We start from the raw sequence: 10280 nt of genomic DNA on the forward strand, positions 1-10280 counted from the left end.
ATGCCACATCAAACCAATCAATTAATGCCATGTAGCATTGTTTAACATGTCGTGTGCAAATTGTGTGCGCTATGTAACAAAGTTGGCTGGTCACTTTTTCTTCTTCTTCTTCTTCTCTTTTTTTTTTCTTATTTCTTTCTTTCTTTCTTTCTTACTTTTTTTTTTTTTTAGAGTATATTTATAACTTAAATTAATTGTCCTGTGACACGTACAAATAAGAGTGATGAGAAATTAATTAATTAGTCTGATTGGCATGCTGTTAATTAACTGGGTGATAAGTTAAATGATAGTCCTATTTGAAATCATATAAAAACCGAAGGACTTAATTGTAAAAATTGAAAACTTAAAGGCTAAATTGAAATTCAAGAAAAAAATTAGAAATTAATTTCATTTTTCCCTTTCGATTTCGGTTTAGTTTGGCTCTCTGGTTCAATGGATTAATGAGATTCATTCATGATTCTTTCACACCATTCCCTCTCTCCTCCACTCTTCATCTTCAACAAAACTACTGTCCACGTCACAGATTAAGAGCACTAGTAGCAGATATTCTATAAGTAGTTTACTTCCTTAAATATAGGAAAAATTTTAAAAAAGTCACAAAAAATCATCTACATTAGTTTCCCTATATTTCTCCTAAACCATTGGGTAGCTGCAGTGCTACCCAATGAATTATATAATGATAAAAATGACAAAAAGTAGAAATGTAGAAAAAGAATAAAGAAAGAGTATTTAATTGATATAAGACAATATAAGGGAATATGTTGTGAAATGTTTTTTTTATAAGGAAATAAAAAGTAATTTTGTTCCTTAAATTTAGAGAAAATGGTTAGAGCATTAGCAGCAGATACCCTATAGATGGTTCCCTTCCCTAAATATAAGGAAAAATGTAAAAGAAAATCACAAAAAAACATTTGTAGCAGATTCCCTACAAGTTTCCTAAGCATTGAGAATGCTAAAATTGGGAAGCACCGTAGCATTTCCAATGATTATTATAATCATAAACTCCATTCTCTCTCCTTCTACAGTAGCCCCAACCCTTCGTCCCTTTCTTCTTTTTTGTTCAAACAATTCCCCCTTCCCCCTTAGTTCTTGCATAGAGAGAGAGAGAGAGAGAGAGAGAGAGAGATTAAGTTGGAGGAGGTGAGGTGGGAGGTGGAGAGCTCACTGGAGGAGGAGTCGGAGGCGGTGAAGCACTTTCCGTCAGCAAAGATTGGAGGTTTAACCGGTCTAGAGAGTGATATTGAGGAGATTGGAGGGCAATCCTGGTCTAGAGCTCGCCGGAGCTAGATCAAAATCCGCTGCCTCAGTTGCTTTCCACGCAAGGCTCTTCCCACGCAAGTCCAAGTTTGTTTAGATTTTTCAGCAGATTTCCAGTAAACCCATCACTGACAAGTCCAAGATTTTGAGCCAAGTCCAAAATTAGAAGACTTCAGATATGTCTTGTTCAAAAATTAGAACATCAGAAGTTGAACAAGGTCGATTTGGAGGGAAGGAGTGGCTGACTCAGTGTTTGCCTTCAAGGACGAGAGAGAGAGAGAGATGAAATGATGCAGAGGGATCCAAATAAGATAATGCTGAGTTGTCAGATTGCACATTGATGGCGCTAAATTACCTGGAGCAGGCAGATCAGTGCAAGATTGGAAAGAAATCGTGATTTAGCCTAATTGGGGCAATTTTCGAGTGCGCTGCAGTATTTTGGCCATAACTTTGGCTCCGAGTATCCGATTTGCGCATATGACCTCAATTCGGAAAGCTCTCTTCGGTGCGCACATCGTGGCCACCCAGCTACGCTCGATGCGCCTCGTTTCGAGCCCAAAACCCGTTGTTTTTCCTTCCAAAACCTTAATTTTAGATATATTTTTTTTCCTTTTATGGTAACTTTTCGTTTATCATTGATTAGGAGGTGATTCTAAGTCCAATTTAGGCCATATTTTTGGCAGACTGTTTATTTTATTCTGTATTTCGTTTTATTAGAGTTTTTGGGATTTTGCTATTTTTGGTAAAATTCTGAATTTTCAGCTATATTAGCCCGGCTTGTGGACGTTTTTCCAACAGTTGTTGATTATTGATAATTTTATCGAATTCAGAGTTTGTTTCTGTGTTTGGGGTAATTTTTTTGTTTTCTTCCTTGCAAACTACCTGTTGGTTAGCCTATAGAATAATCGTTATTTTGTCCGGCGTCATGAAATGAAAGAAAAAAAGAAGTAAAAGTAAATATATATATATTTTAATGGTTTAGGAAAAAATTAAGAGAAGCTATTGTGGATAGATGCGATTATTCGCAATATTTGCAGCCGTATTTGCAAAATGCGGATATCACTTTTAGATATTCACATCGTGTTTTAAATATCCTCATTCGAGTGGTTATTGTGGTTATTATTCGCTAACATCATATTAGGTAATGAGTTTTTTGGGCCTTGTTTGGGTCTCTATTAGAGCATATTTTAAATGGTTTTGAATATAATTTAGGCTGATTTTTAGTAGTTTGAGCTTGTTTTATTTTTTATTTATTTTTTTAAAAAGTTAATCTTTTGAAAATATATTGATTTCACAATACTTTTGTTTTTTTCCCAAGTGCTACATAAGAAAGTAACACAACCAACCAAACCAATGTATATATAACATATTTTCTCATTCAAAACAACATTATTTTGGTATTAATTGCATCTGCATCCACATGTGGGGATAACGGATGCGAACGGTTAATATCCACCCGCATGTACACCTCTAATATAAATAGAGAGACCCTACTCAAACAATTAAGGGGCCTTATCGAAGGCCTCTCACCACCCCCTACACGATTGCACAGAGAGAAAAAATTGTTAGATCCCAAGATATCCCTATCCTGATACTATAAAAGACGTGTTAAGAATATTATATTATTCTCTATGTTTATTTCCATTCCATTCTAGGGTTCATTTGCTTTCCTTAGTTTACGTACTAGGTTTACTTATTCACTACTTACTCATGGCTCTTTATAAATAGAGGCTTTTGTAATAGTTTTATGGAAAATTAAATATGGTAAAAATGTAGCCCATATATCTCTTTACCCTTCCTCTCTCTCATCTCTCTTTTTTTATTTTTTCGATATATTTAACAGACCATTAATGGTATTGAAAATGCAATTGCCAGCAAGACATCAACGCGCCTTGTTCTCAAATCAGAACGAAAGCCAAACTATATTAAAGTAGGCGAGACTTGCTTTATTTCCTACTTTGCTGAATGTGACATCTTGGCTTTAAAGAAAAAAACAAAGAAAAAAGAAATGGAGAGCGAAAGAAAAGAAGTAGAAAAGAAAAAACGAAAGAAAGAAAAGAATATGGCATGTTTACTTGAACTTTGCTTACCTGGTAAGGAAGACGGATTTCTCTTTGAGCAAGGAGCCTTGTAGTCTGTAGTTTCTATTAGTAACGGTAACATGTAGCAGGGAATTTACAAAAGTAACAGTAAAAACCCACGGTGCAACGGTCAAAAGGTCTGAAACCCAGAAACCTTCAGAACAGAGCGACTATATATCTGAAAATGAACTAGTCACTCTCCAAGTTATGCATTAACACCACCACCGCCACCGACAGTTGTGGTCTCGGCATTCAAATGGAGCTGAGCGAGGAAGAAATGGCTTCCATTGAAGCTGCCTTAGCGGCCGCCACACCATCTTTTCTCTCTTCCTCTGCAACTCCTGCAACTCGTTCACCCTCTCAGTTCCAGAGAAAAGGGAAGTCTATCCAACCAATCACTTCCCCCCCATCCAAGGCTAAGAGAAGGTTGTCGTTTTGTGCGGAATTCGATATTGAGGATTTAGGCAGTCTTTGGAGTGCCAAGAAGAATTCATCCAAAGAAAAAAGAAGTCCCAAGAAGAATTCATCCAAAAAAAAAAGGAGTGCCAAGAAGAGGAGCAGAGTGGCTGAGACGTCGTTTTTCCACCGATTTAGGAGCGAGACTGGATTGTACGTCAGTGATGTTACTTCCACGGTATGGATTTTTTTTTTTTTGGTTAGTTTGCTTTCGTTTTGGGTTTTGGCAAATGGGTGTGATATATGCTTCGTTTGTTTCGACGTAAAATGATTTTTATCATAAAATATTTTCGGCGAAATCATTTTTAAAAAAATAATTTTATTGAAAATATTTTACGGCGTTTGGCTCGCACGAAAAAATTATGAAAGGCGAAAATCTAGCAACTGTCACCGGAATTCGGCAACTTTCGGCCGCTGTTGCCGGATTCAGGCTAGCAGGTTTGGCCGGATCCTAGCCATTTTGGCCAAATCCGGCTAGATCCATCCAGATCCGGCTGCTTCTGACCATAACCGAGATCCGGCCGGATTTTGGTCCGCCGGAATTTGGCGACGGTGGTCGGATGTTGTTGGATTCCAATGCTGGTAGGATTCTGGTGGCAAAATGTTGTCGGATTCCGGCGCTGATTAGATTCTGACGACTAACCATTGCCGGATTCCAGCAATCAGATATCAAACATGTCTGCAAGGACGAAGAGTTTAATTTCGAAAAACGATTTAGAGTTTTGAAAATCGTAAATCGTTTTCAAAAAATTAAAGAAGTTTTTACGGTCAAACTGAAAATGATTTTTGTTGACCATTCTTCTCGCCCTTACCAAACACCGTAAAATGCCAAAATCATTTTTCAGAAATCATTTTGTGCCAAAATAAACGGAACATTAGTTTTTGAAGATTTTCATGTTTGACTGTGGTTTGAAGTTTGGAGAAATGGTGATGAATGCTAGCTACACAGCTAGAGAGTGATGACGAATATACATGTATTAATATATGACTTTGTTTGTTAACCCTGAATTAACAACCATAACAAACAAAAATGTTTGCTTATGATAACTTGGAGAAGTCCGAAAGTTAAACTTAATTTAGCTTATGTGGCACAAAAGTGAGACAGTTAGCTGAGATGAAAGCAGGAGAATGCTTTCATTGCACATTACATTGTTTCTGGTAAAGTTCATAATATATTGATGTCATGAAGTTAATGTGTCATCCATATAACTTATTGAAACCGAAACGTATTCATCTCACATTGGTTTAATTTCATGTTCACATCAGGAATGGTGCCAAAAACAAATGGAGTTTGTTCTCCTCCGTGGCAAGCGTAAAACTACTAAAGCTATGAAAGCAGGTAGTGCTCGGCACACAGAGCTTGAAGAAGAGGTACGCTTTTAAACTCATGATATACAACTAATGCTGCATTTTACATGCATATATGCCTCTTGTTGCCATGAACCCGTAACTCCCCAAGTCCAAAATGGATTGTTTTTCTGGTAAATTTGGTATAATTCATCAACCTGTCAAACTTAAATAATATAGCAGACATATTTGGCTGAAATGCTGTTGTATGAAATTAAGAAACTGTTGAAATTAAGTGAACGAAATAGAAATAATATTAGCTACAGTACGTATACATGCACAGTACTGTATATTACTAAAATAGTATAAGTGCATATTGTATTCATTCTTATAATTTCATCAATTTGGTGTCCGTGCAGATTTGTAACTACAAGAGCCTCCACGGACTCCAGGTAAATATCAATCCCCTCCATCTCAACCTTGCGGTTCCTTTCTGTGAATAGATGTTTTGTTTAGTCACCTTCTATGTGTTTCTTATGTCCACTGTGTACAATTATCCATCTCAATTGTATATTTGGCAGGTTGTGAAAAAAGTAAAAATTCGTGGCAAATCTAAAGAAGACAAATGGGCTTTGAAGCTTCTAAATTTTATAATTGGTGTCAATCAATTATTGTTTGAAGGATTGACTCGTGAGCTGCCACTGTAAGTGTTCGAATATTGAATTAAATTTTATAATTGGTGTTAATCAATTATTGTTTGAAGGATCATATCCTACCCGTTTAAGCTTTTGGAATAATTAGTAATTTAATATATAGTATTAGAGCATAAGTCATGTGTTTGAACCCTAGCTCAACAGTTTATCCCCCATTTTATTTAAAATATTTTATGCGTTGTCTAGTCCCACACCCAAGGGAGTGTTAAAATATTAATTTTTATTTTTATTTTTTATAAGTAAGAAACCAATCTTATTAATAAAGTGTAAGGCGCAAGTGTTAAAAATATTAAATTAATGATTAAATTCACTATTTTCTATTAACTTAAGCTTTTTGGAGAATTGATGATTTAATAGTAAGTTCAATCATATCTGGCTGTCTCCCAACTAAATTTCTAGCTTGCCATGGTTTAGCTAGCTCTTAATGACCACATGGCAATTAATGTTTTTTCTGCACTTGCTAGTGGTTCATTGTATAATTTTGAAGCACATTGTGTTTTATTTGAGTTAAATGTTACTTTGTTCTGGATGCAGGATTTAGTTTTGAAAAATTATTTGAATTTAGAATTGAACTTTTTCCATATTATTGGTTATCATATCCTAATTGAGTGATTTATAGCATCTAAAATAGATTAGTTATTGAATAGCACAGGATAACTAGATCATAGTTCTATGTGAATGATGAGCAGATACCTCGAGAACAGTTTTGTATGGGTTGGAAATGAGCCCCAGCTTGAAAAGAGTGTGCTGACCTTTGATAAAGTGCAGCAGATTTGATTATTTATTACTTGGTGTTTTACCAAAGTCCATCGTATTGTCCTAATTGTATAATGCTTTGGATAAACTGAAATCAGTATGGATAACGAAAACATGGAAAGTTTATAAAATGCTTCCTCTTTTGTTGGGAAGAAGAGAGAAAATGCCTCTACACATGCAATAGAATGCTTTTCTAAAACTTGATAAGAAATAATATATATTGGTCTTTCTGTCAGAGGGTATCTTTTTCCTTTCTATTTTTGCATCTGTCTCACTCATACGTGGATGGAATTTGGATCACCGATCTTAATATTTGTTTCCCCCTTGCTGATGGACTATAGCTGCTTATGAAATCAGAATAGGCTTCGCAGAAGGTATATGGATGGTGGGAGTGATCGATGAGATCCGAATGCCTGCAACAGAATCTGATAGAAACCCGATATTAGTTGACACAAAGACCCGTGTTCGAGACACTCTTCCTGCTGAACCACAAAGAAGGAATGGAAGGTATGCATAGATGAAGAATTGTTAGCTAATGCATCAGAATAAAGTTTTGACATCCACTTATATTTTGCCAGGCTTCAACTAATGTGCTACAAGTATATGTGAGACAATTTAGTTGCTGACCATTTCCCCTCCAAACAGTTTTTTGATTTTTTTACCCTGAATCGTCATTCTGTCTTATCTAAAGAAATTAGGGAAAGAACCGCTGACTCAGGGTTCCCGGCAGAGGTAAGCACTCTCTTACTCTCTTAAATCATTAATTAAATAGTTTGAGAGATGAGAGTGTGTGTGTGATGTTCCTATCATCATAATGCTCATTTCCTTGGTTGTCCAAGTAAGAAAAACAAGTCCTTCTTACATTTTTTAGAGGTACTTATACATGTTATTGAAAATAAAATTACTAAAACACTTTTAACAATGTGATGGTAGCTTCTTTTCATCAGTGGTTTGACATGTTTTTGATAATAAGTCCTAGAAGATGTCTACCAACTAATTTGCGTGAATCTCTACATAACCGTGAAAACGTGAATAATATTATAGCATTAGAGAGTTTTCAGATAATTAAGAACTCCATCCATGCTTTTATTTATATCTTTTTTACTTTGGCCTTGCAGACCCTTGATGGCATGGTGAGATTATACAGAAATACATGTAGCATGCTACCCCCTGCTCATGACCAGCTTTTGTTGAGGTGAGTAGAAAATTGATGCTTTTCTTCCCTTGGTAAAATAGTTATTTTTCTATTTAAGTATTTCTCTTTTCCGTGTACTTGGGTTTCGCCCTTTCGATTTTTAATAAATTTTGATTAATTAAAAAAAAAAAAAAAAAAAAAAAAAAAGGTTTAAGAAGTTTCTATCAGTACGCATGAAGCTGGATTGCCACATAAAATTGCATGTTCTGCGTGCTAAGTTTGACAGACCAGTCTACATGAAATGTTTTCTGAAAGCAGAGAATGCTATATTTTTAGTTGGCTACTCCACTCTGGCTGATATTGGACTAGCATTTCTTATGTTAGTGCCTCAACTATAGCCATCTTCTTCATGAATAAAGGAGGAAACTCCTACTGGGAAGTGGGTTGTTGAGCATTATTGAAATTTTCCTTATTGTCTGATATATATGCTTCATGTGGATATATTTGGTGACAATATTAGTCAGTTGCTTCTAGCAAGACATTTACCCGGTTGCTTTCAAGCAGATATGAGTTCCAAAAAGATAATTCATTGCTTGGCGAAGATCAATTTGCATTTGACTCAGATTGGCTCAAGAATCAAATTCAGGGTTGTCTTGAGTTCTGGCTAGGGGAGCGGGAAGCCTGTTACACTCCAGAAGAAGAGCGTTGGAAATGCCGGTACTGTCAGTTTGCTTCTATCTGTCCTGCAAACACTGATTCTGATTCCTGATCCTATGACTCCAAACCGTACAAGCACCTAGGAAAATCGTAAACTAAGCTAGAGAAAAGTACTGACATTATGTTCTTTTAATGTCTTCGAATCAGTTCTCTCTATAAACTCAGTGAGCAAAACATGCCGCCTTCATGCAAAGAAGCATAGATCGATGTTATTGAAGCTTTCTTTGACCTGAAGCACCTGAGTGGATTATGTATCTTCTACGCACAAAAATGTATTTGTTGTAAATTTGAAAAAATAAAATTCTTTCTGTTAAGAATATGCATGTATATCAACACCAGAATATGTGTTCGTGTCGGTGTGCGTTTTTGTTGCAAAAACTTTGGGAAGCACTTGGACAACCTCCACAAATATGAACATACCATTTTTTTCATTGATGTTTAGCTCATTTAATGATAGAGCTTAAAAGCTACAAGTTTCATTTTGTAAAAGTTGCTGGAAGTTTCTGATTTTGCAAAAATTAAATTTAGTCCTTAGGTTTTCATGCAGTTTTAATTTTATTCTAGAGTTTTCAATTATGGCAATTAGGTCATTTGGTTTTTCTCTGATTTCAAATAAGTCATTTCATCAACTTTCCAATCAGGTTAATGATATGCCATATCAAACCAATAAATTAATGCCACGTGGCTCTCGTTTAGTTTAACATGTCATGTCCAAATTGTGCGCACTATGCGACAAAGTTGGCCTGTTACCTCTTTTTTTTTTTTTTTTTTGGAAATATATATATATATATATATATATATCCCCCTTAAACTATAATCTAATTGTTAATGTACTTTTCAAACTACCACCCAATTGTCAATATACCTCCCAAACTACCAATTGTGTTAATATCCCATTTCAAACTACCAAAAAATGCCAATGTCCCCCCCCCTAAGACCAACAAAAAGATAAAAATAACCTTAAAACTTTTTGAATAAGACAAAAATGTCGTTATAAATTCGAAAAAAAAACTAAAACAAAAAAAAAAAAATTGAATAAAAAAAACGAAAAAAATAACTGAAAATTACAAAAACAGTTTTTTTTTTTTTTTTTTTTTTTTTTTTTTTTTTTTTAAAAAAAGAAAAACATAAGAAAAAGAAAAAATAAAAACCTGTTTTTTTATTAAATTAAAAAAAAGAAAGATATCTTTTTTTAAAAAAAAAAAAAAAAAACAAACGAAAAAATTACTGAAAATTTTATTTAAAAAAAAGAAAAAGAAAAACTAGTTTTTTAATTTTTTTTTTATATAATGTTTTGTTATTTTATATTTTTTTAATAATTTTTTGGTTTTTTTTTTTAATTTTAATTATTTTATGAAAGATATTTTTGTCACTAGGGGGACATTGACATTTTTTGATAATTTAGGGGGAAATATTGACATAATTGATAGTTTAGAGAGACATTGACAATAAAGTAATAATTTGGGGGAGTTACGTATACTTTTGCCTTTTTTGTTTTTTGTTTTTTCTTCTTTTTTTTTTTTTTTTAAATGAAAGATTTGAAAAAAGTGAGTATATTTATAATTTAAAGTCATTGTTTCCTGTGGTACGTAAAAACAAAAGCGATGTGACATTAATCTTAGTTTGATGTTGCATTTTGTTAATTAACTAGACGATAAGTTAAATGAGAGTCCTATTTGAAATCATCTAAAAACCGAAGGCTCTCTGGTTCAATAGATTGATGAGATCCATTCATGACTCTTTCACACCATTCCCTCTCTCCTCCGCTCTTCATCTTCAGCAAAACCAGTGCATATCACAGACTAACACATGGACTTTTTCTCACTGGGGTCTGTGCGCAATACTACTGGTTGGGTTGGTGGGTTTTATGAAGTGGGG

The 10280-nt window shown here is 34.5% G+C and overlaps 1 pseudogene; it reads left to right on the forward strand.

Moving 5' to 3' along the window:
- The first annotated feature begins 3339 nt into the window (after positions 1 to 3339).
- Positions 3340 to 8624, forward strand: LOC133878190 (exonuclease V, chloroplastic-like; annotated as a pseudogene).
- The last annotated feature ends 1656 nt before the right edge of the window (positions 8625 to 10280 follow it).

This window comes from Alnus glutinosa, chromosome 9 (assembly GCF_958979055.1).
Source record: "Alnus glutinosa chromosome 9, dhAlnGlut1.1, whole genome shotgun sequence".
In the NCBI taxonomy this organism is placed as follows: Eukaryota; Viridiplantae; Streptophyta; class Magnoliopsida; order Fagales; family Betulaceae; genus Alnus; species Alnus glutinosa.